Here is a 27,980-nt window from a genome sequence, read left to right as displayed (position 1 = left end):
ATTATTGGTGCAAATATGAGGTGGCATATGACATGGACTAACTAGGTGGACTAATAGGCTTAGTCATTTTAAGTGAGTGGACAATTAATAAATTTAAATAAATTAGTTAATAGAATTATTTAGAAGACTTTAAGATAGTGGAACTTAGGTAAATTAGCTTAATAAATTAAATAATTTATCAATACTAATAGAAGAGTAATATCAATTAAATATAAAAATATTTAATTAATTAATAGAAAATGAATTATATTAATAAATTAAATAATGTTTTAATGTTAATAGAGGAAAAATATTAATTAAATATTAAAATATTTAATTAAATGACTTGACAATTTTTTAGTGTATCTAGGTTTATTGTGCCAATTTGGTTTTAGTGGGAGTTTGCCAAAAAAAAATTGTAAATTTGAGATGATGGATATGTCAAGAAGAGTGGACATTGAAATGTTTAATGAAAAAAACTTTGAGTTGTGGAAAATTGAAGATATATTAGTTGATCAAGATCTAGGGATCATTGTGTTTGGAAACAAGCCTTTAGGTGTGAAGTAGGAAGATTGGGATCTAGTGGATTAGAAGGCCAAAGGATTGATAAGATTGAGTCTTGTATATTTAGTTTTTTTTAATTCCCATGAAGAGAAAACCGCACATTCCTTGTGGAAGAAGCTGGATGACCTTTATCAAGGAAAATCCTTAGTAAACAAGCTTTTCCTAAAAAAAATTTGTTCTCTCTAAAGATGGATGAAGAAATGATTGTGGCAGATCATCTAAACTCATTCAATATGGTGATTACATAGATGAAATTTGCTGGTGTATTCATTAGTGAAGAAGAGTGTTGCATGTTATTGTTGTGTTTGTTGCCTAATTCATGGGATCACTTGGTAATGGCTATTGAAAGTATGACTAGCAAGTTCACAATGGTGGAAGTAGTTGTTGCACTTCTATCAGAGAAGATGCAAAGGAAGTCCTCTAAGGTGGCCAAAGAAGATATCATTGTACAAGGAAGATATAAGGAAAAAATTAAGAAGAAGGACATGAAGTCAAAGTCTCAAGAGTGTCAATCTTCCACTCTTAGAAATAAGTCCAAGGAAAAATGTTGGAACTATGGGTAGAAAGGTCATATCCAAAAGGATTGCAAGGAGGAGAAAGAGAAGAAGAATAACTACACTTCTAACACTAAATATTCTTAGAGTCACATTAATGCCTTCATAGAAGCCTCTGTGGTGCCTCCATCTGACAACATATGGTTGGTGGATTCACTAATACATTTGGCATCAATTTGCAGCGGCTATGTGTCGCAATTACAACAGCTATGTGTCGCCACTGCGACAATAATAGATGTCACTATTTTTTAGTCACAAAATACGACGTCTACCCTATTCCATCGCAATTATGATGCATAGCCATCACAATCCAACTGCTTTCTTGTGACACCAACCTCATCGCAATTTATGGGGTATCATAGCGACACCTCCAAGGTTATTGCGACGACAGTTGGGGCGTCCACCTACAATGACTCCAACAGCAACCCCGTCGCAATAATTCTATTTTGTGTCGCAATTGCGACGACGACGGTTGAATTGCGACATAAGGGGACGTCACCTTTATAGCAACCCCATTGCAATTCATCATTTTTTGTGTTGCAATTGTGACGAGATGCGACAAAACATGACGTCGCCACTACTGCTCTCCCGTTGCAATTGCGACGGCAGCGGAGTAAAACATAAAATTTTTTTTGTTGGCTTCCAACTATGTCAAACAAAATTAGACCTCTTAAACCCTGCATAACTTCACTTGGTCACATCTTATATTTGAGCAGGATGGTGTCTTATTGGTGCTCCCTCGATTATTTCATGGGATATTATTATTAGGCCATCCAATTGGCTATAGGACAAAGATGATTCCTGAACAATCAAATTAGCAATACGGTCGATCTACATTGCATTTGGACACTTGGTTTGAAGTTCATCTCATTGATTCCCATTCATTATAAGATCTTTATTTTATTAAACCTCGATAGAAAACATTGAGATTTCTCGAGCCCCAAGCCCAAATCATGCAGGCTTCAATCTCCACATATCATAAAGCCTATATATAAAGTTGAGCATCCCATAGCTAGAAGCTTCACTTGCATCAGCTCTTAAATGGTGTGAGAATGCTCAGCTCTATATACAGGCTTTATGATATGTGGAGATTGAAGCCTGCATGATTTGGACTTGGGGCTCAAAAAATATCAATATTTTCTATCGAGGTCTAGTCAGATAAAGATCCTATGATGAATGGGAATCGATGAGATGAACCTCAAACCAAGTGTCCAAATGCAATGTAGATTGACCGTATTGCTAATTTGATTGTTCAAGAATCATCTTTGTCCTATAGCCGATTGGATGGCCTGATAATAATGTATCATGAAATAATGGAAGGAGCACCAATAAGACACCATCCTACTCAAATATAAGATGTGACCAAATGAAGTTACGTAGGGTTTAAGAGGTTTGATTTTGTTTGATGTTGGAGGTAGTTTAGAATGACATAGCTGGAAGCTTGACCTCCCTTGTCTCCTCCCTTTGCCTCACTCCTTCTCAGGCCTTAATATGTCATTCTTATGTTGCTTAAATCATTGAGTACTGACAATTTTTCTAAAATTGATTCCTTACATTTCTCTTTTCAAAAGCTTTCTTATAAGGATAAACTATGATAGAAACAATCTCTTGAACATGCACACACTTTTTCGGCTATGGTGGACTAGGAATGTGCAATATATATTTTGTGCACTACAATATCATGTAGTGAAACTGATTATACAAATACAAATATAGAAGTAGTGAAACCATGGAAGCAAAAGCCAGTAAAATTGGGAAGGTTCAATGAAAAAAAAAATTATGAAGAAAGATTGCAATGATGTGGCATTAGATTGAATACATCGAAATATGTAATTGGATCAAAAATATCTCTGGATATTAATGCCAGTAAAGCAACATCATAATTTTTTGAGATGTGCGTATTGATCTCATCATTTTTTATTTAATTAATGTTACTTGAATGATTTGAACAAAAACTTACACAGAATAATAAAGCTACTTTGATTTTTAATCCATGTCACTCAGGTAGAAGAAAAATAGAACAGCTTTCTTTTTTAATAATATGTATAGCATACCTGAAATGCACCCATAAAGCCCCATCTTAGTTGATTTTTTGTCAATCTTGGGATGGCAACAAAAATTACTGGCATAGTAGGCATGTACTTAGCAATCAACCTAGGGAAAATAAAACATAAATATCATGCTGAGAATCAGAATTCGTAGATGCGTTATCTGTATATCAGAAAATCAAATTCACATTGGCATGGCAATAGATAAATCTAGAATTGACTTAATTGCCTGCATTATGAGCTAATGATTATGATAACCAAACCCCAATAGTGGCAAAAATGAAACCAAATTGTAACTTATCACCAATTTCCCAAAGTTTCAAATGTCCATGAAATATATAATGTAGAATAAGAAAATAATTACTTTGCAATTCGTCTGGATGTTGTAAATATTGCTATGATAGAAGCTTTCACTTTGATTGCTACACTTACCTAAAATTATCATACAAATACTTCTGTTAAATTTATATCACTTTCCACATATCAAATGAATAGTAAATTACAACCAACATTAAAATTCATTTGTAAACAAAACCTAAGTCATGGAAAAAGGAATTAAAATAATTTTATGTACTTACTGCAGAGGTTACAATGCATTCCAACTAAGACATCAATTCACTTTGACATTTGAGATTCTTCTTAAAATAAATAGCTTGATTGTACACTTTCTCTGCCTACATGAAATAATTAGAATATGTTATCTTTTAAGCAGTTGTTCAGATCATAATATGATATCGTAATACATATATTTAGAGAAGGGGGAGAGAAGGTTATTGTTTGACCTCAATTCTAATGATCAGTGGTTGAAACAATCGACTATAACTAATCTCTATATCCTCCCACCCAGTGCTGAAGCAAAGTTTGTTCCAAAGATTTTTTTTTCCCTTAAAGAGTAAATTAGGTGGGATCGAGAAACTACAGTTCAAAGAAATTAGAATATATAAAAGAAAGAATGATGAACATAGAAAAATCAAATTTGTGATGGGTTTTTAACAAGACACAACTGTTAGGCGGATAGTCAAATAATATTCTTCTACTTGATCCTTCATTTAGAAACCGAAAACAACTTAATAAGCCATTAGAATGATCAAATACCACATTCTCTCTTGTTTACAAAACTTCTCAGTTATCACTAGTCTAGATCATTCTTAGTTCATATTCACCTACCATTGTAATGTACCTCACCCATGGCAATGCTTGATATCCACTCTTTTCAATAATTTTCAGATACCTGACTCGCAGTAAAGAATTGCAACAAAAGAAAGTTGTTATAAAGTAGCAGCCTAAATCTAAATGAAAAAAATGTAAATTCTCAACCATTTATTCAATGCATCAATTTACTTGTGGAGCTAAATATTTAAAAAGCATAATGATTTTCACTGAGGCCAATATAAATATAAGCAATGAGCTTGTTCTCATCAGAAATATAGAAGTGAACACACAAAAGGGTCCAACACTATGATGGCTTTTATGGAGTTAGTCCAAAATGACCTGAAATGAATCAAATTTTAGATAAATTATAAATCATGGTAATGAGCTAACGATACTCGCAAAAGCAATAATCTACATTTGTAAACTAAAGTTAAGAAATGACTTGAATTCTTGATATAGTAAAATATGGTATCTCAAATTTGACATGAATAGGCGCCCACTTTTTTGGGGTTGCTTCTTTAGTAGTTATGCTAGAAAGGCTAAATTCAGCCCTCAATATGTATTCATGAATCAAAACCCACATAATAAGTCAATCAAGAAAATAAAACATTAGGGTCTAGAACCATGGTACTATTAACCATCTTTGAACAAGAAAACCAATGAAAGCTGCAAGATACCTTACCACCAAGAAATGATTTTATTTTCCAAAGCAAAGCATCCCTCTCTAGGGAGTATGCAAAAGTACCCATTGATGTACGTACATGAGGTGTAGATGCATCGGCTGGTACTGGCAATTCAATTTCAACATTTGTTGCCGTACTGCAAAGTTAAAGAAAACCATGAGACAAATTAGCAAATACACAAAAATATCAGTCATACTTAAACCATTCTCTGAAGCTAACACGTTAGAAAGATCTATCTAAACAGTAGATAAATCAGATCTAAAATAGGCATACATAAGCCAGAGAGATAATTTAAAACTTGTGATCTTTGTATTGGCTGTGTGCTCTCACCAAATATTCTACCTGACTTCTTGAATGCTTTTCTACTTGAGCTTCAACCCATATCAATGAATTTACTTACAAAGTAATAAAAACATATGATATGAAACCTACTTTAGAAGGATATCCTTCATAACAGAACTTCAAAGATTTGACAACAACTGCATTCTCTTGAATATATGAACAAACCTGTGTGCTAAGTCTATAGTTCATAAGATCAAAAGTCCCATCATGAGTTATGAAGGATATAGTTCTATCATTTTCAAAATGAGCAAGATGAACGCACCTGATAGAAGAAATAGAAATTAACGTATGCCTTTTCAAGGGAAAAAAAAGACCAAGTACAACATCAAAGGAATTTGCAAGCACTTTAATATAAGATAAAATTGATAGTTTAAGTAATTGAATAAGAAAATGAGCTTGATTGCATACTGATGAAACTTGATGTCATCCAAATCAATTGCTTTACCCTTTGACGCTTTGCCTTGAGCTTCTAGTAGCACCCTGTCATTGAGTCCAAGTTTGCATTCTGGCATTTTGCTGAAAAAAAGTGAATCAAATATACTTGTCATTAACAGCTAGCTATGTAACATTTCAGCAGTCATGCTAAAAGTACATTATAAATAAATAAAAATTAGAAATAACCACATTTTGAACAAAACAAGCTAAATTAACCATGAAACACAATCAATAATTCAATGCCAAATATTAAATCAAAAGTTATAAAGGTTTAATACTTATGGCATATGTATAAAAAAAAGAAATCATTAGTGGTCAAACTACTTCTAACACTCAATAATTATATAAAATGTCTAAAGATATATACATATCAATATTTTATTCTTTTTTTGTAATTTTTCATACTGTTTTATTTCCAAGATCGATTGTGGGGATCCAACTTCAACCTTGATATGGCAAGGGCACAGGTGTCTTGACCAAATTATTCCAGATACATCTATTACAGACCTAAGGAAGGCCTACAAACTGTACGAATTGGACCTGGTCTGGGTATGGGACCCAGTGTAGCATAATCTAAACTTCAACATTTGGTCATTATAATTTGACTTTTAATCTGTCACTCTAAACTCTCCAAGAAATTGGACTATATTCAATCATCCACCACAGTTCATTATTCTTCTATATTTGTTTTATTCTTGCTGAAGCATGTAATCTGTTGAAATGCAAGTATCCAGCAATTAAGTTGGTTGTCTCATGACCAAAAAATTGTTATTTATTAAATCTTAACAATGAATATGAATATAATATTTGTACTTATAAAAGTTGGACAATTTGTAGATTCTTTGTCTGATGGTAATTCATAATTCTACCACATAAAAATAAACACAAGATGTTTATTATCTGAACTCTCATGTGCCAATCTCGTTCTCATAATATATGTCTATTCGTTTAGCTATGTATAAGCATACATGGGCCTTTCAGCTTAGAAAATGGGGTTTTTCCTATTTCAAGGTGTTCCACAAGTAGGGTACATATTTAAGAAAATAGGTGTGCAGTAACATTATAATGTTCTCCATGAACCTAGCTAGAGTGTACAGTGTTTCAACTTAGCAAAGATTATGGGAAACAGTTCCATGTTTCCTCTCTGTAGTCTATTAGTTTTATTTCTAAAAGAACTCAATAATAATATTATGCATGGGGTAGGAAAAACTACCTCAAGTACACTCTCATCTTTAGCGCTCCAACCACATTAGATCACACTATTTTCCCATTGCTACTCACAAGAATATTTACACTTTCTACTACATCCAAAAAGACCTTTAATAACAAATTAAAAGCACAAAATTAGTTAAATATCAATTTCCATATTCAAGCAAATCACAAAGTTAAATCTGGATTAGCCTTCAACCTCATTTTTTTTGTATTGTATTCCTTCACTTCACTAGGAAATTGCATTTGTAATAGCCATTGGAGGTCGCTGAGTGATTTCCATCCTGTAATCATCCATTTTGATGAATTCACTAAGAATCTTTGCCTCTGTATATTGAGGGTACCTGAAATCCATTATTTCATCTAGTAGTTCATACTGCACAATGGAAAATAAAAGTGGTGAAATGATATACACATATTTTAAATTTTAAGTTCGTGATAAAATATTCTCAAATAGTTCATCACAAGGAATTCTGAACCCTTGACCCTCTGTGGCTCAGATTAAAAATAGATGTGTACACTCACAACAACGACAAAATTGTCTCTCAAAGACTCTTCTTCTAGCTCTTCAAAATACTGCTTGAATACCTGCAGAAATAACACACATGACAATCCAAAACTGAACCTAAAGTTGACATGTGAATCAGTTATTGCAACACACTAATCATAGCAAAAAACAAAGAGGAACATTAACAACTCTTGATTACTACAATAACACCTAAATATGCATGCAATACCTACAAATAAAAGAATTATATGCATACACTAGAATCCCTAGCTCTACAAGTTCAGTAAGTTCCCTAAATGTAGTGTTCCATTTAATAATTGAAAATAGAGCCTCAAACAAGAAATAAATTATGAATGAGAAGTGTAGATTGTTGAACTTACATCCACAACTCGATGTAAAAATAATAGTAAGCTAGCTACATTAGAGTTCTATCTTGATGCTGCCATAAGGTAGATATTGTTATGTTGAATGAACATGTAAGTCACCCCATTGTCATAGAGTACTGGATTTTGTAATGTGGGATCACCTTGTCCATGTAGTTCCATCAAAAAACTTGTCAAAACACATATCTTGAAACCATCCTCACACATGGCCAATTCAGCCTTATAAGAGATAAGATATAAGAGAGGGTGGTACATTTTAATGAATATATTCATACGAGACAATGCAATTTATGTGATATCGGCCACCTAAACGTCTTTAACTTTTAAGTAATTTGCATACCTCTATGTAAATATTCCATATCTGAGAAGCTTCTTTGTACAACATTGCAATTTTTAACTTCATGATGCACATAGCACAGATGAGTCAACAGAAACTATAGTTTCTTGTGTTCTTTCCATAGTTTTAAAAGAGTTCTTATCGATAGATCCATGTAAGAATTTTATTCCTCTAAAAATGGTTTTATTACTAGTTTTAAAGAAAGTGGACACAAACTAACTAAAGAATCTTCAAATCAAGGACTCGAAGTTACATTGATGCAGAGCCTTCTAATATCCCCTTAAGGAACCCTATTCAACTTGAGGATTCAACATCTTGGAATCCACTCAAGGATCAATAAGAAGTCCCTGACTTAGTAGATCTCTTCCACACACCATACCCACGAATTCACTTCCTACCTCGTTACCACAATCTCTTATTGTATCAATTTCCTTCTAGGTCACCTAGTGTACCTAGCACCTCCATCATACCAAAATCCAACTTTGGCATCTCTCACTGACCCTAACACCTTAGACCATCTTATCATGGCCTATCTACCATGCTTTAACTCTTCACCAGCTTCCAACAACCCATATTTCACCATTGCCTACTTTAGCCCTTCTAGGCCTGTCTAGTAGCCCTGTCCTATAGCAAATTGCACTTTTCTCTCTAACTCCCCAAACAACCTAGTGACTTAGTCACCTTTTCAAATACCCTTTATGGTTTTCTTCAAACCTTGCAAATATCAATTTCTCAACCTATGACGGTTGCACCTTTCTATGGCTATCACTATAGCAATTAGGCCTAATTAGCCCTTGCCTAACAAAGCAACTATGCTTTGCACACACACCCAACTCTCCAAACCTTGAAATAGTCTTAAGGCATCTAATAAATGATAGGATTCCACAATTTTTTTGACCCTCCATGCATTTATAGACACCTTTCATCAAACCCTCCCTTTAAGGGTTTCTAGCCTAGGGCTTCCTAGAAAAGACCCTAAATCAACTCATAAAACCTTTCTATTGGCTCAAACACCTTTAAAAATACTCCCTAAATTTTTTTCAATACACATTTATCCATTCCAACCTCCATTTTCTCATATTCACCATGTGGTAACTTGCAAATGCACCTTTACTGTTTGGTACAACAGTCACCCTATTGTTCTTTTCTTTGTTCACTGTCACTTGCATCCTCTTGCATTAAAATCATAAAAACAACATATTCATACACTTAAGTTCCTCTCCCACAAGTTATAGTCCATTCACAGAAAGTAGGAGAGGCTTGTCTCCATTAATGACTACAAAATTGTGGCAATCAGTCACGTTCCCTGTGACAGCAGAGATTTCAAAGATAGTTTTTTTTAAAAAAATAACTTACAAAGTCCTTGACAAGAGTTAACAAATCATGAAAATATTTTCAAGGAGCAACAACAATAAATCTTGAATATAAAGAACTTTATTGGATTACCAAGTCGAATCTTGCAATTAGGAAACTGTCACTGTGACAGTGAATAGCAGATTTCTTTGATTTATTTATTTTCTTGTTACATACACCTCTCTTCAACTTCTTCCCTTGTGTCTTATAAAGAAATTTATTTTCTAAATGTTTTCCCATCTAACTAACTCATAAAACTGAACTAAAGCCCCCTTGGATGCTAACTACTTTTCTAACTATCTTATGACAGCAAATAGACAGTTTTTATAACTTTTTTAACATCATTACCTTTGATTATCTTTTGTGACCTTGTCTCAGCTAAAGACTTATGAAAACTATAATTTCATTCCTAAATGACTCTAAAAGAACTTTTAAAACACTCTTCACACACCTATAACCTTAACTAACCCCATTCAAGCCTAAGTTGGCTTATGTTGCCAATGTTGGCAATTTTACAAGATCTTGCACTTTGAGTGCATTTTACATCATTTAGGGGCTTTAATAGCCTATTACATCATGTAAACACTACCATCCACCCATAACTCTTCCTAGGACACCCTAGGACTTCAAATGACTCCTTACATCATATTGACTCCCTATTTGTACCAATTTGCCTATTCTTGGCAATCCCTTACATTTTGTCAACTTTGTGAAATTTATTACATTTAATGGCTTCAATAGCCATGATTCATCATCAAATAGCTCAATAGGTATCCATTAGGCATTGATTTCCCTTGTACCTTCATTATCTCCTACATGGCTCCTGGTGTACCTTGTAGGTTCATTTTTTCTTGGGTGCCCCTGAACCATACATGGATTCAAATGAAGGATCAATAAAATATGGATAGGAAATTGACAAGTATTAATAGTGATACCTCCTTTACTACTTAGTAATATAAAAAGTGAGGTTCACCACTAAGTATGTTGGTTAAGTGGTGGTGGTGATGGTGTAGGAGCCAACAAGGTTCAAACAACCACTAGGCCATCGTCATTGTAGGCTTGTGCCAATTTGCTCTCAGGGTTGAGCCTTAACTTTGTTAATTGTGGATGAGGTCCCCCATTTGTGGCCTCACCAATCGATAGCTCTAGGTCAAAATAATTTTTCTTGGGGCTGAAGTGTGTGTTGTGTTGTGTTAGCATCACTAATATGATCAAATCCTAATTCCCTTTACTTAAAATAACCTCTTCCAAGTAGCGGCATATTCAGATAACACAGTCCCAAGACAGTGCTGATCAAGGGTTTCCCTAGTTAATTATGATAATCGTATCATTGGTGATAACACAGTCCCAAGACAGTGTTGAGATCCAAGGATGCAATAAAAAAGCTACAAGTTTAGAGCTTCATGACAGTTCAAAGCATGAAGCCTTAGATGCATAGGACAACAGTCTAAACATAGGACAAAATAGAGAAATATTTAGTATCTTATTGAGCTTCACTTTGTTTTGAGAATAGTTTAATATCCTCTACTAAATAGGGCCAACCACATGAAGGTGGAAGCTCATTTGGCCCCACACCCTCCCCCTAACATCACTCTACATTCCCCGTTAACATCTAACATTCTTTCATTCTTTCAACCATTAATAAATGTAACATTCAATCAATATCACATGATAACATTCATTAACACATTAGATTCATAAACATGCAACATTCATCAATATTTTGCATTAACACATAATTCATGAACATTCATTAGCACATAATTAAATTCATTGAGACATAAAATTTAGTCATTATCAATTAAGGTATGTAGATGACAATCATTTCTTTTTTTTCTTTCTATTTCTTTTTTCTATGTAAGCTGTAAGAGGAGCATTGGTGTCATCATCAATTCCCCCCTCATGAGTTGTTCTTTTCTCTATTCTTGATGATCTCAAATTCCTATGCTGTTGTAAAGGGGGGTCCTCTGCAATAACAAATAAAAGAGTTAAATTAAAAATAATTTATTATAATTGTTACAAGTATTTAATGATTTTAAATAACATAACTGTGGTGCTCTTTACCTGATCTGACCACATCATTTTTTTTGGACTCAATGTCAACACACTCATGAACATCGACCCCTTGATCCTCTACAGCTGCTATACAAAATGTTACATTAATCCAAAAACCAATTGCAATTACATATTAAAAAATTTAATAGAAAATGTATACCTCCACCACTAGGATGCACAGCATGTGAACCTTCAACATTCACAGATTGTGTAGAAGGATTGTCAGGCTGCATTCCAACATCCTATGCATTGTTATCATTGCTTGCTTAAAATAGATATACTCACTTTATATTGGAACTTAACATCAAAGAGAATAATTGGTAAAGTATTCAATTTGAAATAAATTTCATTTAGCTTATTTACCTGTGGCTCAGATGCATCATTATTAGAACCTTCCACACTGATTTCAGCTCGTAGCCATTCAGCCATGACTCTATAGCCTTGTTGGAAGCCAATTCTCTTATCCTCTTTTGTGAGGCATCTCTTGAACTCTGAGCCCTGCATTTTTGTGTGGTATGGTGAATTTTACTTGCATTGTTTCATCAACCAATGGAGGGTAGTTAAAATATCAAAAGGAAATACAAAAGTTGCAAAAGTTGAGGATCAGGAGCATAGACAAGCTAGTCTATCCTAGCATTTCCCATCACAATATATAAAAAATTTCATACAATTTTTCATTTACTAATACTTACAACTCGTGCTTGAAGTTTCAAAAAACCACCAGAGCCGAGCTTGTGTGTCCCGTGCTTTTCTAGTCTTGCCTTTGTTGCCTTTGATGTGTCAGGCAATCTATGAAAAGTTTGAAATATGTTAGATAGTATAAATATAGAGATTAATTAGTACATAATTACATTCTCAACAGTATCACATACCTTGGTGTACTCTCTACTAGTGTAATTGCATTTTTCTTGTTAGCTTTATACTTTCCATACAAAATCAGAGCCTACCACTCAGCCTGAGGAACATAGGGCAGATTCTTGTACCTAGGGTTACCTCGTAATTTTTTTTGTATTGGTCCCTAATATACTTCAAACATAAACTAGCTTTTTCAAGGAGCTTGTTTCTCTCAAATGCATGAGGTCCAAAGAGTTGGGTCATGCTCTCTATAAGATCATCCTTCAACTTTTTGTCTTGGTTATTCCACCTTTTAAGGTTAAAAAAAATGTTAGACTCATAAATAAAGTGAAGCTACCTTTAATATAGTTCAAGAAATGGATGAAAAGGAAAACTATTCTAGAAATGATATGAAATCAAAATAGTGGTTTGGGGTTTTAGTTAGGATATGATGTTCCACCAGGTATGCATGGTGGGCCTAAATATTCGCAAACAGTCATCACTAAGTTTTTTCCAAAAAACATCATTCTCTACAAAACAATCATGGGATCATTAGTCGATAAAGAGTGATAAAAATATAAATTACTATTATATCACTATAGAATAATAACTTTAAAGTCCTTGGAACTTTGGCTACTTTTAATCGAATGCCTTCATCGTTGTTGACAATCAATATGACATCCTTCACCATTCCCGTACTAGGAACATATGAACATCCAGGAAATGATGTTGCAACTCCTATTGCAAAAAGTTTCATAAGTTTCATAAGTCTTTGTCACGAAGTATAAACACATAACACTTAAACACATAACAAAAGAGAGAAAAAGAGGGATTTGTGTTCCAATAGATGGTGCAATAGTCGATGCTTATAAGTTGTGTGTTGTCGACTCAGTAGTCAGAAAGAGATTTGTGGTTGTCCTCGATGGAGGCGACGTCGTCATAGGATCTAAAGCTGAAGAATAAAATTGTTAGAGCATGCATAAATATAGAACACATGGACTAGCATGGAAAAGCTTGTTAGAGCATTAAAAAAAAGGATTGTTCGAGCATGTATTGTCAATGATTATGATAATTCCTATATATATTTAGTAGAAAACACAAGTGGGGAATGGAACATGCAATCTACCTAAACCACCTGCAGCACCCTCATCATGGGAATGGGGCTCAAAATCATGCAAAAAACTCTGTAAAGACAATGCATCCATATTTTAATTAATTCCATAAAAAAACATAACATAAAAACCATTATTGAACTCTTTTTATAATTAAAATTTTTATTAATACTTTCTTTTAAGGTTTCAGAGATGTGCAACAATTCAGATGCCCTATCTTTTATTTCCTGAGTAGTAGGCTTAATGGTTGCGAAACGTATAATTTCTTTGCCAATTTTCTTTAGCAACTTTTTAATTGAACCGATCGGCTCATCGGTCTCTACTAAATCAATATACAAAGGGTCCTCCTCAGGGGCGGACTACTGAGGGACTGTAGGTTCCTTTCCCTCCCTTTGACCACTGGCCCTCTATGACAACAATGGTATTAGTATTATCAAAATTACTCCAAAATAATGAAGAAAAATACATTAAAAAAATAACATTTTGCTTCTATCTAGTTTGCACAATTACAATGAGTTTTACCTGCTCATGTGTAGATGAGCCAGGAACACCGCCAACATCCCCTCTGGGAAGTTGCTCCATATTGTGCCCCTGTGTCAAAGATCAAGTATAAAAATGTTAGCCAAAAATTTATTGACTAAATGGTATGTTGGAGTCATTGATTAGAAGTTGGTTTAGTCGTATGTACCGCCCCCATGATAGTAGCCTTGTTTATATCTATGCGGTTCAAATTGTAATCAATAAGAAGCTCTTCCCCTACATGTATTAATTTTATCACACAGATGAGTACACGATTTCCCCCGCGTGCCTCAAATATTCAATTGGGTTGCTTTATAGTTGACCCGAGTCATGTAATATTTATAAAATGTGCAATATTCCCTGTTGCTTTTGGCCTTCCATCAATATATATAGCCACACTTTTACTTTGATTATTGTCTTGTTGTTGTATATAATTTTTTGAGAGGGCATACCTACGCATACTTTTTTTATATTGAACAATATGCATCCAACTTTTGTAATCGTAACATGGTCCAACATACTCCATCAATTCAGAAACTTTGTTGTAAGACACCTTTATGCCATCCATAGAAAATAGGCCTAAACCATGTAATGATGATGGTGCTATGTGATATATCCTCTCGTTAACACAAAAATTAGTGTTTATTGGAGGAAGATCCTTGGGTACCCAATATTTTTGTAGATGTTGGTACCTCAAGGGCACCTCGATGTCACCTTCCGTCTCATCATCATAAGAACATGACCCCCCTTGAACAAGGAAAAATTTCATGTGTTTATTGAATTTCCTTCTAGTCCTTTGACCTCTAGTTAATCTCCTTGTTCTAGATAAACTGCATGTCTCACTTTCCTCTTCTATTCCTATATTTCCCTCACTAGAGGAAGACACTTCTGACAAATACTTATTTGCTGGTACCTGAAAATGAGAGAGATCTTAGAAGACATCAATCTTACTATTGATAAGTGTATTAAATAGACTGTCTATAAGGAGTATTGACTTATACCTCTCGATCCATGAGACTATGCAGGTTGCTCCTGAAAGGGGTTCAGTTTCCTACAAATGTAATTCAATTATCGTGAGCTTAATCACATCATAATCATAATCACATCCATCATAAGCATCACATAAAAATTAAAAACATTAAAATGTACATAATATAACACTTAAATCAGGCTCACATTATAAGCCTACTAGGGAAATAGGTGTAGTGAAGGGCTAAGCACTTATATTATGTTTTCCCTATGACATTGAATGTTTAAGCATGGACAATCATCAAATACCAAAATAGAGTAGCAATAAATCATTAGCAATAGTGTTTTCTTGAAAGTTTCTAAAGCCTTTTCAAAAAATCCATTTTGTTCTTTTAACTCTTAAATCATTTGCTTTCATTTTTGCGATGATACAATAGCAAGCAATGTTATTTGGAATTAGATTCAACAAACCTTAGCAGTGTAAATAGCCATCTCCTCTAAACTAGACTCCAGACATGAGGGGGCATTCACATACTCTTCCCCTAAAGGTATCCTGAAGAACAAAAGCCACTATTGTTGAGTTTGTGAATTGCACCTCGAGATGAATGAAGCTTAAAAGGAATGAAAATTGTTTTCATACATTTAAATCAAGATGTAATATTTATTCATAGGTATATACCTTGCAAGCACTTATAATTGCTATTATATGTGTTGCAGGAAAAGAACAAGTTTCAAGATAAGTTTACATTGTTGTTATATGTGTTGCAGGAAAAGAAGAACTTTACATTGCTTTAAGTTTCCATTGATGGGTATCATCTAAGACTTTTAACAAAATTTTCCCAAAATTTTTTATCAATTTTGCCTCTCCATAATTATACTTATTAAATAAAATAAACCACACAATTATTGTTTAGTATAGAATAGTTATGTTCATATGTTAAGAGACAATTCATTTTTTGTTATGAAAATCTGGGGATGCCAAATGCTCTCAAATCTATTATATTCACTTTTGTTCTAATTTTATTACAGTTAATTTCCATGTAAATTAAGGTTATGCTTTTTTCTAAAGAATGATATTGAATGGTCTGTCACAAGTATGTGCTTCATCACTTGGTGAGATTTTTGCTAAGCTCAATTAGATGAGAGAGCCATGATTGAAGAGGCCTCAAATTTTGTAGCTGTTGACATGCCAACCATTCATCCAAGTGCTACTAAGGAACATGGTGAAGTAGAGAAACCAGAGTCTTTAGAAAAACCAAAGGAAACGAATGAACCACTTGAGGAAGATGGATGCTAGTTAGGTAAGGTTGATTCTAGTGAAAAAAGACTTGAAAATTTTGAAACTCCCGTGCAACAAGATATAACTGAAGAGGTTGAGATGCACCTAGTGGAAAAGTAGGAATCTCCAACCATAGTTCAATCATCAATTGAGATACTGTCTCAGAGTGATGATATTGTGAAGCAACAAGAAGAAGGGTTGCTAATTGTGGAACTAGTTGCTAGAGCTGATGCTAATGCTTTTGCTTCTAAAGTACCCGACTCTCAAGGGGTACATTCTGGTGTTGATGTTCAAAATGAAAAAAATGTGACAGATAACAGTGATATTCAATGGAATAGTGATATTGAATGTAACAATGATATCAATAGTGCTTTAAGACAGTACACATCTCTTAGACAGTGAGATATCAATAAAAGACAGTGATGCTCAATAGATGTCACTGCTATGACAAGCAAGGTCTTTTATATTACAGAGATCTTGAAGATGATAGGAGCAGTTAGGAGCAGCATTATGAAGAGTCATGAAAAAAGGAAAGAAACTAAGAAATGAAGACAATATCAAGGGCACTGATGAAAACATCAAAAGAATGTGATAGCTGTTAGAGCAGATACGTAGTAGATGAAATACATTTTTACACAAATGTTTCCAATATAGGAGTTCTTATAACAGTTTTTCATTTTTATTAACTTTCATTATATAAATGAAGATCTATCTAGGCTGCATTGCTTGCAAAGCAAATCTTTATGATTCTGGTAAACTTACTATTGGTAGTTAGGTAAGAATGGCACCTTACATCAAATGTAGGATGATTAGGTTGATCTAGACATTCATGGAAAATATTGTGAGCCAAAGGGATTTTACATGAATATTAGGTCCTAAATGATATTTACCACTAAATAATTTTGAAAAAAAAGTGATGGTCATGACAACTCAGTCAAAAGGATGTTCAACAGAGCATAAGGTCTCATGATTATTATAGCAGTAAGAAAGAGATAAAAAAGGCATGTGTCTTAGAGACAAAGATACAAGTTTGTCTAAGAGCAAAGCATTACATAAAATAAGACAAGAACATTGTTGTTGAAAAGATGAATACTGAAATCTAAAAGGAAAGCCCAAAGAACAAGAATTCTAGTGCAAAATAGTGATCAACAAATTAAAGGACAGCAGTAGTCAAGAATCATGCAATTAAGATAGTAAAAAGAAAATTAATGGACAAGAGCCAAGTCATTAAATGGTGCTCATTCAAAGACAAACACAAGTGCTGCAAAAGACTAAAAATAGTGACAAGTAATTGGAGATATCTTGAGCAGAGATCAATCAGAAGTCATCAAAATCAGTCACTGTTATCTAGGAACAATGTTAAAGGATAGTGATAAAGAAATATGACATTAAAGGATAGTGATGAAGAAATGTTGACACACTTTTATATGTATGTTCAGTGAGCACAGATCAAGAACAATGGTAAATGTTGAAAGTAACAAAACAAATATATCATCAAATGTAATCCATAATAGTGATGATGAGACAGTGAGATGGACTGTTATAGAAACTCAGAGATGATAGGACATGACAAGATGTACATTTACCATTTTCTAGAGGAGCATCATCATCAGAGGTTACAAAAGAGCTATCAACAATGATATGAGTAGATTTAATGACATTAAAACAACATGATCACAATTAATTTCAGTAAAGAAGAAGATCAAAACTATGATAAATATTAGAGAGCATGACTCATATGATGAGGGGTAGAAAGAGAGATAATTTCACCTTTTTGTTAAAGGTATTTAGAGTGTTTGCAAGGCAATTCACTATCCTTGGATACATTCATAGCTTTTATTTGAAGGATATTCACCATATAATGATCATCAATTTACTGTCTTGTCTAAGGGGTCCAAGCACTAATGTAAAAGACCATTTTTTGCTAATAATGGTACAACACTTTTGGTGAAGATACAATATCTATGATTGTATGAAATGATGCTTTTGGTTACACAAAGTCGACCTAAAAATGCAGTAAGAATATTATGATGGCCATCAGACAACAAAGAGCAGTGAGGTGGCCAAGGGTAGAAACAATGTGTGTGCCATATAAAAGCAGCAATAATATATGTATAAGAGAAAAAATAGTGATCAAACAATGTAAGGAAATAGTGAGCAGATATGCATCCAAATAGTGCTACTGCAATGCAAAAAATAGTGACATCAGAGAGAAAGATAGTGGTGAATATACATGCAAAATAGTGATTGATGTTATGAATAAATTATTAAAAATGAATGTGAATAACAATGACATGGAAATAGTGAGTAAATAGGAATATCAATATCAGAGGATAGGAAGATCGGAAACAATAGTCAGAGATTAGTAATACAGCAAAATTGGGTACATTATCCAATTTTTGAAGTTCTTGATTGGAGGGGTTTAGATAATTGGCCTATTAAGTTTTATGCTACTCGAGTTGTACTTCCTAAGAATCCTCCTTTTAAGTTCCAACCAATGTGGCTTCATTTCATAGCTTTGTGGTTTTGAGATGGAGGCCTACTATATGAGCATATGATAGAAGTAAGAAATTGCAATATGTTTAAATGGCATATCAAGAAATGGTCATGTATTGGTAATATTTATGATAGGAAGAGGTAGGCACAAGATCATGTGTTGTCACTTACAAAAATTCAAGATCTTGTCTTTTCATAGGATTTGAGTAGAGAGGAGTCTCAAGTTGTTTGAGAACTTAAGTAATGAGAACTATTTTTAGGAAGTAGAAGGTAAGCGTTGATTGGCTTTAGGAAGGAGATACAAATATAGTCTTTTTCTATAATTATGTGCAAACTTATAGTTAAAATAGGATTTATATATCTACTTTGGTTAATTTAGATGGAATTTATTTGATCTTTTCATATCTTTTGTCTTGAAAAAATCTATGTGGTACTATTTAGAAGATTCATCCCTACTAAGGATGAGGGGAATGATGCAGAGATGGGTAAGGGCTCTTTATCAACTATTAGGCAGTCTTGCCAAAATATCAAATTGCAATCCAAACTAACAATGTTCCTTAGGGCTTCTAATGGCTCACATATACAAATACAAGGACTCAACTTCATGAGGGTTCTATTATGGTTTCCAAGGTCCTCAAACACCTAACCCAACCCAAAAAGTTCACTCACCAAGTTAATGGTTATAAAGATTAATTTGACCTTGTAAACATTGTTTCAGGTTTACAATTTTTTGTTCTCTAAATAAATAAACCCTCTATGATCAAGTAGTTGGAGCAGGAAAAATTAAAATTTTTGAAGTGTATTTGTAGTATTCGTGTTTAATACTACTAGCTGCATCAGTGCTCTTGAGTTCTATTTACATCTTTACAACTCCAATCCTGAAGCTACTATGGCAGGAGGAGAATGTAGCAAATCTATTAGGAGAATATGCACTTTGGATGCTACTAAAACTATTTTCCTATGCATTAGGTTTCCCAATGCAAAAGTTTCTTCAAGCATAGAGAAAAGTCATGGTAATGGCTTGGATTTCCTTGGTGGTGTTGATGTTTCATGCATTTCTGAGCTGGTTATTAATCTTCCAAGTGGGTTTAGGGTTATATAGAGTAGCTATTACATCAAACATATCATGGTATATTATTGATATTAGTCAGCTTTTGTAGATAGTTTACTTTTTCCAAGAGGCTTGAAAGGGGTTCTCCTAGCTTGCTTTTCATGATCTATGGGCTTTTCTTCAAATTTCAATGGCTTTGAGTGTCATGCTATGGTTAGTAGCACAATCACTCTTTCTATTTTGTGTTCTAAACTCAATTTCTAGTATAAACCCTAATTAGGATATGCAATGATGGGTAATTTTAAAAATGCAACAATTCAAGTTTGATGCGCTATCTATTTGGTAAGGAACTCCTCCACAAGTTTGTTTCAAAAATCCAACTTTTTCCTCAAATGCAACTTATCTAGTAGCAATGGACTCAGATCTAGGTATTTCATAGGTGAAAATGTTTGTTACCAGATTGGGCATCTCATGGTGCATATGGTTGTTTAAACCTATAATAAGTTACAATAAGTAGTTAAATGTTCTCCTTTTGATAGTTCACTCTGTTCTATTTACAACATGATTTTGAATGGATGGAAAACCATGATCTTCGTCGGTTTCAATGTTGGAATTACGTATGAATTATTCTTATAGTATATATTCTATGATGAGTGTTAGGTCATTGGGCGTCAATAACATGATATTGGCTGTAATAGAAATAATTACACTAAATTCGCCTGACCAATCAATTAGAATATGTTACTGGTAGTGTTGTATACTCAGAACTTGTGTGTATGAATGCAACTAATTTATCATTTAGCAATAAAACTTCCACCCACACAAATTGCTAAGTTGTGGACATTTCTCATCTACAGAGCCTGATAATATACTCTTCTCCAAATGAATATAATGCAAAATGCCGATGCACATACCCTTCTCCAAATGCATATAACGTACGTGACGGTCTCTTGTTTTGTAGGTAAGTTTGAGGGTTTTTGAATGCCAAAGAAGTTGGAATGAAATCCATGACCTAATTTAGTGCCAATTAAGTTTTAATTGGGTTTGGGAGATTGTGAACGCAGATGAAGATGAGGATGAGTTGGCAAAACTCTTCCTTTCCCAAAGTTTGTAGAGAGATGTTTCTCTTTTTGTTCTTTCTAATAATTCTCCCTTCAGTCTTATGTGATTATCGATGGTCTATCTGCAACAATGCCTCAACTTTCACAGAGGGGAGTGCATACTCCACAAACTTGGATCAAGTAACTATCGATTTTTCTCGCAATGCACCTCAAAGTTTAGCTTTTCAATGTTTGAAATGGCATATAATGCGACTTGATATGCCGCAGAAGAAAACTCGCTGAATGACTAATGTGGGATTTTTTTTTTCAATTATAGCCCGACGATGTCACAATTGTGACACCTATGTTTCTTGATGTTGCAATTGCAATGTCGTTGGGCTATAATTGAAAAAAAAAAGCCAAAAAAAAAAACATTTTCCCACCATTGCAAATTGGCGTCGCAAATTGACCCTTAATGCATTAGTGATTCAGGAGTATTATTTCAGATGACATCTAATAAAGAGTGGTTCTCAAATTATGAAACATACAATGGTGGAAAGGTGTTCTTGGTGAGAAATTCCACATTGGAGATTGTTGGAAGAGGATGAATCGTAATCTAGTTCCCCATTGGTAGAGTAAAGGAAATTGTTGTAGTACTTCATATACCCAGTCTAGCTCAAAACTTACTTTTTTTAACAAGTTGAATGATGTCAAAGCCTAGGTAGCATTTTTTCATGGTGGTTGCAAGATGACTAGGGGTTCTATTATTTTAGCTAAGGGTGAACACATTCAAAAATTGTAAAAGCTAGATGTCAAATTTGTATGTTGTAATAGAATCTCTGTCAAGGTTGATAAAACTAATATGGCAACACATGGTGTACATGCAATATAAGTTAAACTTCCTACTAGGAAAAAAATGATTTGGCATTATAGGCCTAGCCATATTTGTGAGAAAGATTTAAAAACCTTGAAGAATAAAAAACTAGTTGAGGGGTTGGTTGATGGTAACCTTGAATTTGATTTTTGCAAATGTTACATCTATGGAAAGAAAAACCGTGTTCAGTTTCCAAGTTTCAAAAATCTTCAGATTTGTTGGAATATATTCACTCTGATATATTTGGTCATGTTGATGTTTCTTATTTGTCTAAGCCAATATATTATGTATCATATATTTATGATTATTCAAGAAAAATATTCATTTATTTGTGTAGTTCTGATTGCCATTGTGGACATGCGTCCTAAATGTTGAATCATAAACCACATGATTTGTTTGACAAAAATGGAAAATATGTGTCTCAATGTATGCCAACTACAGAATAATAAACAAGCAACCCATATTATTTGATGGAATTCTTCAAAGATGTGTTTTTACAAGGAACATAATGACTGTGGGATACTCTCCAAACATGTTTGCTGACAAAGATTTAGAATCTTTTAAAAATAAATTTTTTTGATAGATGTAATTGTAGATCCTACAACCTTAACCATGTTCTCCTTTTTTGGTTCATATTAGAAGCTTTCAAAATTTTCTATGGGAATCCTTTGAATTCAAGAGATAATTTTCTAAAAGATCCCCTTGAATAGATTGGCTCCATGAACAACATGGTTGCAAGGTATGCAAAAATAGACTTTATCACAAACACTTTAGAAATAAATTAACAAATGCAATGTGTTGATAATGTTAGGAATAAGGTGTATCAACCTTGTATAATTCCTATTCTTATAATTTGTTTTGTAAAATTTATTTCTTGCAAATAATGTTGATGTGTCGACATCTTGAATTGTGTGTAAGGAGATCATGACTAAAACAGTTATGACAGATTCCTATGACACATAAGAGCTATGTTAGGAAGATTCAATGATAGGTGAAGACATGTGGCAACTAAGATATTTGAGTACTGTACACTCTACCCCAATAGTGGGAGTAGCCCTAAAGTGAAGCCCTAATACGATTTACCTTTGGGAGTAGCCCTAAAGTGAAGTGCATGTTATAAGCATTTTTAGGGTTGCGAAGAGATGTGATGCGAAAAAGGTGTATTGTTGGTACTGTGAGTAGCTACTAGAGTCTTCTGTTGTTGATGTTGAACTTGCATTGCAAGTGTATTGTAACCTTGTGTTGAAGATAATACATTGTGTAGGTTCTGAAGGGGTGGGGTTGTTTTACCGAAAGGTTTTTCCCCACTGGCAAATCCTTGTGTTATGTGTTCCTTTCTCTGTCTATTTTTTGTATGCATGTTTGGCTACAATATTGTTGTTTACATGATATTGAATCTGTAATTGTAAAAGATTTTAATAGGATTTGCATCATACTTTCCTTATGAGATTAGTGTAGGAAGCTATTTTTGCACCTGAGTTTCCTTACAAGTGGTATCAGAGCTTGATCAACTTTTGATCCTAGTTGTTGGGTAGGGTTTTTTGAGCTAATCTCAAGTTGAGTGGGAGTCTTGTGCAGAGCATCCTGAATCTTATTTGCAGATTGAGATGGCGAGTTCATCATACGGAAGAATGGAGGTGGAGAAATTTAATGGCACTAATTTCGAGTTGTGGAAACTCAATATGGAAGACATGTTGGAAGATCGTGACCTATGGGAAGTGACTACAAGTGCTACAAGACCAGAAACTATAGCTCAAGAAAATTGGGATATCAAAGACCATAAAGCTAAGGGTCTCATAAGACTCTGTTTAACCGATGCAATCCTTCTAAATGTTCTAGATGAGAAAATTGCATATAGTTTGTGGGAGAGACTTGGGGCCGTGTATCAGGCCAAATCTTTGGTGAACAAGTTGTTCCTGAGGAAGAAGTTGTATTCTCTGCGAATGGAGGAAGGTGGATCCTTAACAGATCATTTAAATTCATTTAATCTACTGGCTGCACAGTTGACATCAGCTAGTGTCAAGTTAGAGGAGGTGGATCATTGCTACACACTTTTGTGTTCTTTACCGGATTCGTGGGACCATCTTGTGATGGATCTCAGAAGCACATTAGTCACCTTCAAAATGGATGATGTGGTGTCTTTGCTACTATCAGAGGAGATGCAAAGAAAGGCTTTTGTTTTGAAAAAAGAAGCCCTTGCTGTTCATGGGAGATCCACGGAAAGAGGAAAGAAAAATGACAATAAGTCTGACAGTAAGGGTAGATCAAAATCTCGTGGGAAGTCAAAGACTTCCAATAAGTCCAAGGCAAATTTTTGGAATTGTGATAAGACTGGGCACTTCCGTAAAGACTGTAAAGAGCCTAAGAAGAAGAAGAAAGCCTCAGATTCTAGTTTTGAAAAATCTCAAGAAGATGGTGATGCATTCATCATAGCTTTGGCAGCCCATGCATTTGATGATGTGTGGTTGGTTGACTCGGGTGCATCTTTTCACATGACCTCTCATCGAAACTGGTTCTCAAGATATGAAGAGTTTGATGGTGGAAAGGTGTACTTGGGTGATGATTATCACCTAAAGATAGTTAGACACGGAAGGGTCACTATCAAATTTCCTAATGGACAAGTAAAGGGAATCAATGGAGTTATGCACATTCTAGGTTTGGCATGAAACCTATTATTTGTAAGTATGCTAAATGATGTAGGTGTGCAAGTTGTTTTTTCTAAAGATGGATCTAAGATGATGAGAGGAGCTATGGTTCTTGCTAAGGGTACTAGGAGAGGTACTTTGTTTCAGCTTGATGCACACATTTCTCAGTGTAATAGTTCTTTTGTTTCAAAGAAGAGAGTATCTATCACTTCATCCCCACCATCTGAATGAGCAGTAAAGAAGACTATGGTTAGTGGTTCTGATGGTAGTGCAACAAGTGTACCTAAGGGTGCAAACACTTTGGAAGGAAAGCTTCCTGCAAAAAAGACAATGTTGTGGCATTTAAGATTTGGTCACATTGGTGAGAAGGGTCTCAAAACCCTGAAAAATAAAAATCTCATTGAGGGGTTAAATGATTGCAATCTCGAGTTTGACTTCTGTGAACACTAAACAAAATCGTGTTCAGTTTTACTCTAGTTCTCACAAATCTTCTGATGTTTTGGATCTTATTCATTCTGATGTATTTGGTCCTGTAAAAGTTCCTTCGATCTCCAAGTCTGTATTTTTTGTATCTTTCATAGATGATTACAGTAGAAGGACATGGATTTATTTCCTTAAAAGTAAGACACAAGTCTTTAGTTGATTCAAGGAATTTAAAGCCATTGTAGAGAATTAGACTAGTAAGAAGATTAAGTGTGTGAGAACTGACAATGGTGGCGAGTTTTGCTCAGCAGAGTTTGAACAATTTTGTAAAGAACAAGGTATCAAGAGGCATAAGACAACTCCATATACCCCACAGAAAAATGGAGTTGTAGAGAGAATGAACAGGACATTGATGGAGAAGGCTAGGAGTATGCTTAGTGGAGCTGGTTTAGAACAAAGGTTTTGGGCCGAAGCTATGGCCACTACTTGCTATCTGGTTAACAGATCTCCTACATCAGCTCTTGTTGGTAAGATACCCATGGAGGTGTGGTTTGGTAAGAAGCCTTCAGCTAGACATCTTCGTGTTTTTGGTTGTGAAGCTTATGCACATGTTCCAATGGAGAAAAGATCTAAGTTGGAAAACAAAGCTGTTAAATGTATTTTCATAGGGTACAATGTTGGTGTGAAAGGATACAAGCTTTGGGATCCTGTGACTAGTAAGGTGTTGTATAGTAGAAATGTTATTTTTAGAGAGCTAACATCTTCACCTATTGTGCTACAACTAGATGAAAAACAAAAGGAAAAAGATGTTATTCAGTTACCTCCTACCCTTGAGAAGACTGAACAAAGAGACCATGTTGGGTCTAATGATGAGGAGAGCTCTTGCAGATCTGATAGTTCAGAAGAAGAGGAAGAACAACCTCAACCTCAGCCCTTAAGGAGATCCACGAGAGAAAGAAAGCAACCAGAAAGGTTTGGTTATTCTATGTTAGATTCTAGTTGTGCTTTTGCTTTGATTACTAACACTGATGAGCTTAGATCTGTGAAAGAGGCATTGGGCATGGAAGATACAGGTTCATGGATTGAGGCTATGGATGATGAGATGGCTTCATTAGAGAAAAAAAAAACATGGGACCTTGTACCTTTTCCTAAAGGGAGAAAATCTATTGGCTATAAATGGGTGTTCAAGAAGAAATTTTGTGTAGATGGCAGTGTTGAAAGGTACAAAGCTAGATTGGTTGAAAATGGGTATTCACAGGTAGAGGGAATAGATTATGGTGAAACATTCTCTCCTGTTGCAAAGTTGACATCCATTAGATTTTTGTTATCTCTTGCTACAACATATGATTTAGAGATAGAACAGATGGATGTGAAGACAGCTTTCCTTCATGGTGATTTGGAGGAAGAGATTTATATGTCATAGCCTAAGCACTACATTGTTAAAGGTAAAGAATCCTTAGTTTGCAGATTAAAGAAATCTCTATATGGTTTGAAGCAATCTCTTAGGATGTGGTACCTTAAGTTTGATACTTTTGTGTTGTCAATTGGATTTGTAAGATCGAAATTAGATCATAGTGTTTATTTTAGAATTGAAAATGATTGCCTTCTTATTGTTGCATTACGTGTTGATGATATGTTGATGTTTGGGAAGGGTAAGGGTATGATTTCTGATTTTAAATCTCAGTTGTCAGCATAGTTTGAGATGAAAGATCTTGGGGCAGCTAGGTACATCTTGGGTATGGAAATCAATAGAGACAGGTCTAATAGAAAACTTTGGTTGAGTTAGAGTAAGTATGTGAAGTCTGTGTTGGACAAGTTCAGCATGGCAGATTGTAGACCACTATGTGTTCCTATTCTTGTGGGAACAAAGTTATCTGTAGATGATTGTCCAAAATATTCTAGTGGGGTGGAGGACATGAGTAGAGTACCTTATACTAGTGCAATTGGCAGTCTTATGTATGCTATGGTCTATACTAGACGAGACATTGCCCAAGCAGTGGGAGTCCTGAGTCAATTTATGGCTAATCCTGGATGGATACATTGGGATGCAGTTAAGCGAGTATTCAGATATTTGAGGGGTACATCAGATTACTCCATATGTTATCATGGTAACTCTTCTAGATCTCCGTATTCAGTTTGTATTCATGGGTTTATGGATTCAGATTGGGCAGGTGATATTGACCGTAGGAGATCCACTCGTGCTTATGTGTTCACTATGTTTGGTGGTGCCATCAGTTGGATGAGAAAGCGACAACCTATGGTTGCTTTGTCCACTACAAAAGCTGAGTACATGGCTGCTAATCATGCTTGTAAGGAAGCCATTTGGCTTAGGAGATTGTGTTCTGATGTTGGTGTTGATGCAGAACAAATTATTATTTGGTGTGATAGTCAAAGTGCTATTTTCCTTGCGAAGAATCCAACTTTCCATGCCAAAACAAAGCACATTGATGTGCAGTATCACTTTATGAGAGATATGTTGGAAGATGGAAAGGTAAATTTGGAAAAGGTAGATACTGTGAAGAATGTTGCAGATGCATTAACGAAACCAGTGGGCACTGAGAAGTTCAGATGGTGTTCGGAGTCTATGGGCCTTTTGACCTATAGCGGTTAGTTCCTGTTATGTTCTTGTTGCTCTTACAAGGTGTTTGACAAGTGGGATAATGTTAGGAATAAGGTGTCTCAACCTTTTATAATTCCTATTCTTATTATTTGTTTTGTAAAATGTATTTCTTGCAAATAATGTTGATGTGTCAACATCTTGAATTGTGTGTAAGGAGATCATGACTAAAATGGTTATGACGGATTCCTATGACACGTAAGGGCTATGTTAGGAAGTTTCAATGATAGGTGAAGACATGTGGCAACTAAGATATTTGAGTACTATACACTCTACCCCAATAGTGGGGTTTGGGAGTAGCCCTAAAGTGAAGCGCATGTTATAAGCATTTTTAGGGTTGCGAAGAGATGTGATGCAAAAAAGGTGTATTGCTGGTACTGCGAGTAGCTACTGGAGTCTTCTCTTGTCGATGTTGAACTTGCATTACAAGTGTATTATAACTTTGTGTTGAAGATAATACATTGTGCAGGTTCTGAAGGGGTGGGGTTGTTTTATCGAAAAGTTTTTCCCCACCGGGAT

At 34.6% G+C, this 27,980-nt stretch overlaps 1 pseudogene; it reads right to left on the bottom strand.

Annotated features, from left to right (window-relative positions):
- Window positions 1-4,282: 4,282 nt before the first annotated feature.
- LOC149552632 (AP-1 complex subunit mu-2-like) lies at window positions 4,283-8,064 on the bottom strand (annotated as a pseudogene).
- Window positions 8,065-27,980: the final 19,916 nt, after the last annotated feature.

The sequence above is a fragment of the Cupressus sempervirens genome, chromosome 6, assembly GCF_028749045.1.
Source record: "Cupressus sempervirens isolate cs-2001-9-10 chromosome 6, ASM2874904v1, whole genome shotgun sequence".
In the NCBI taxonomy this organism is placed as follows: domain Eukaryota; kingdom Viridiplantae; phylum Streptophyta; class Pinopsida; order Cupressales; family Cupressaceae; genus Cupressus; species Cupressus sempervirens.
This window is presented reverse-complemented; position numbering and strand designations above follow the sequence as displayed.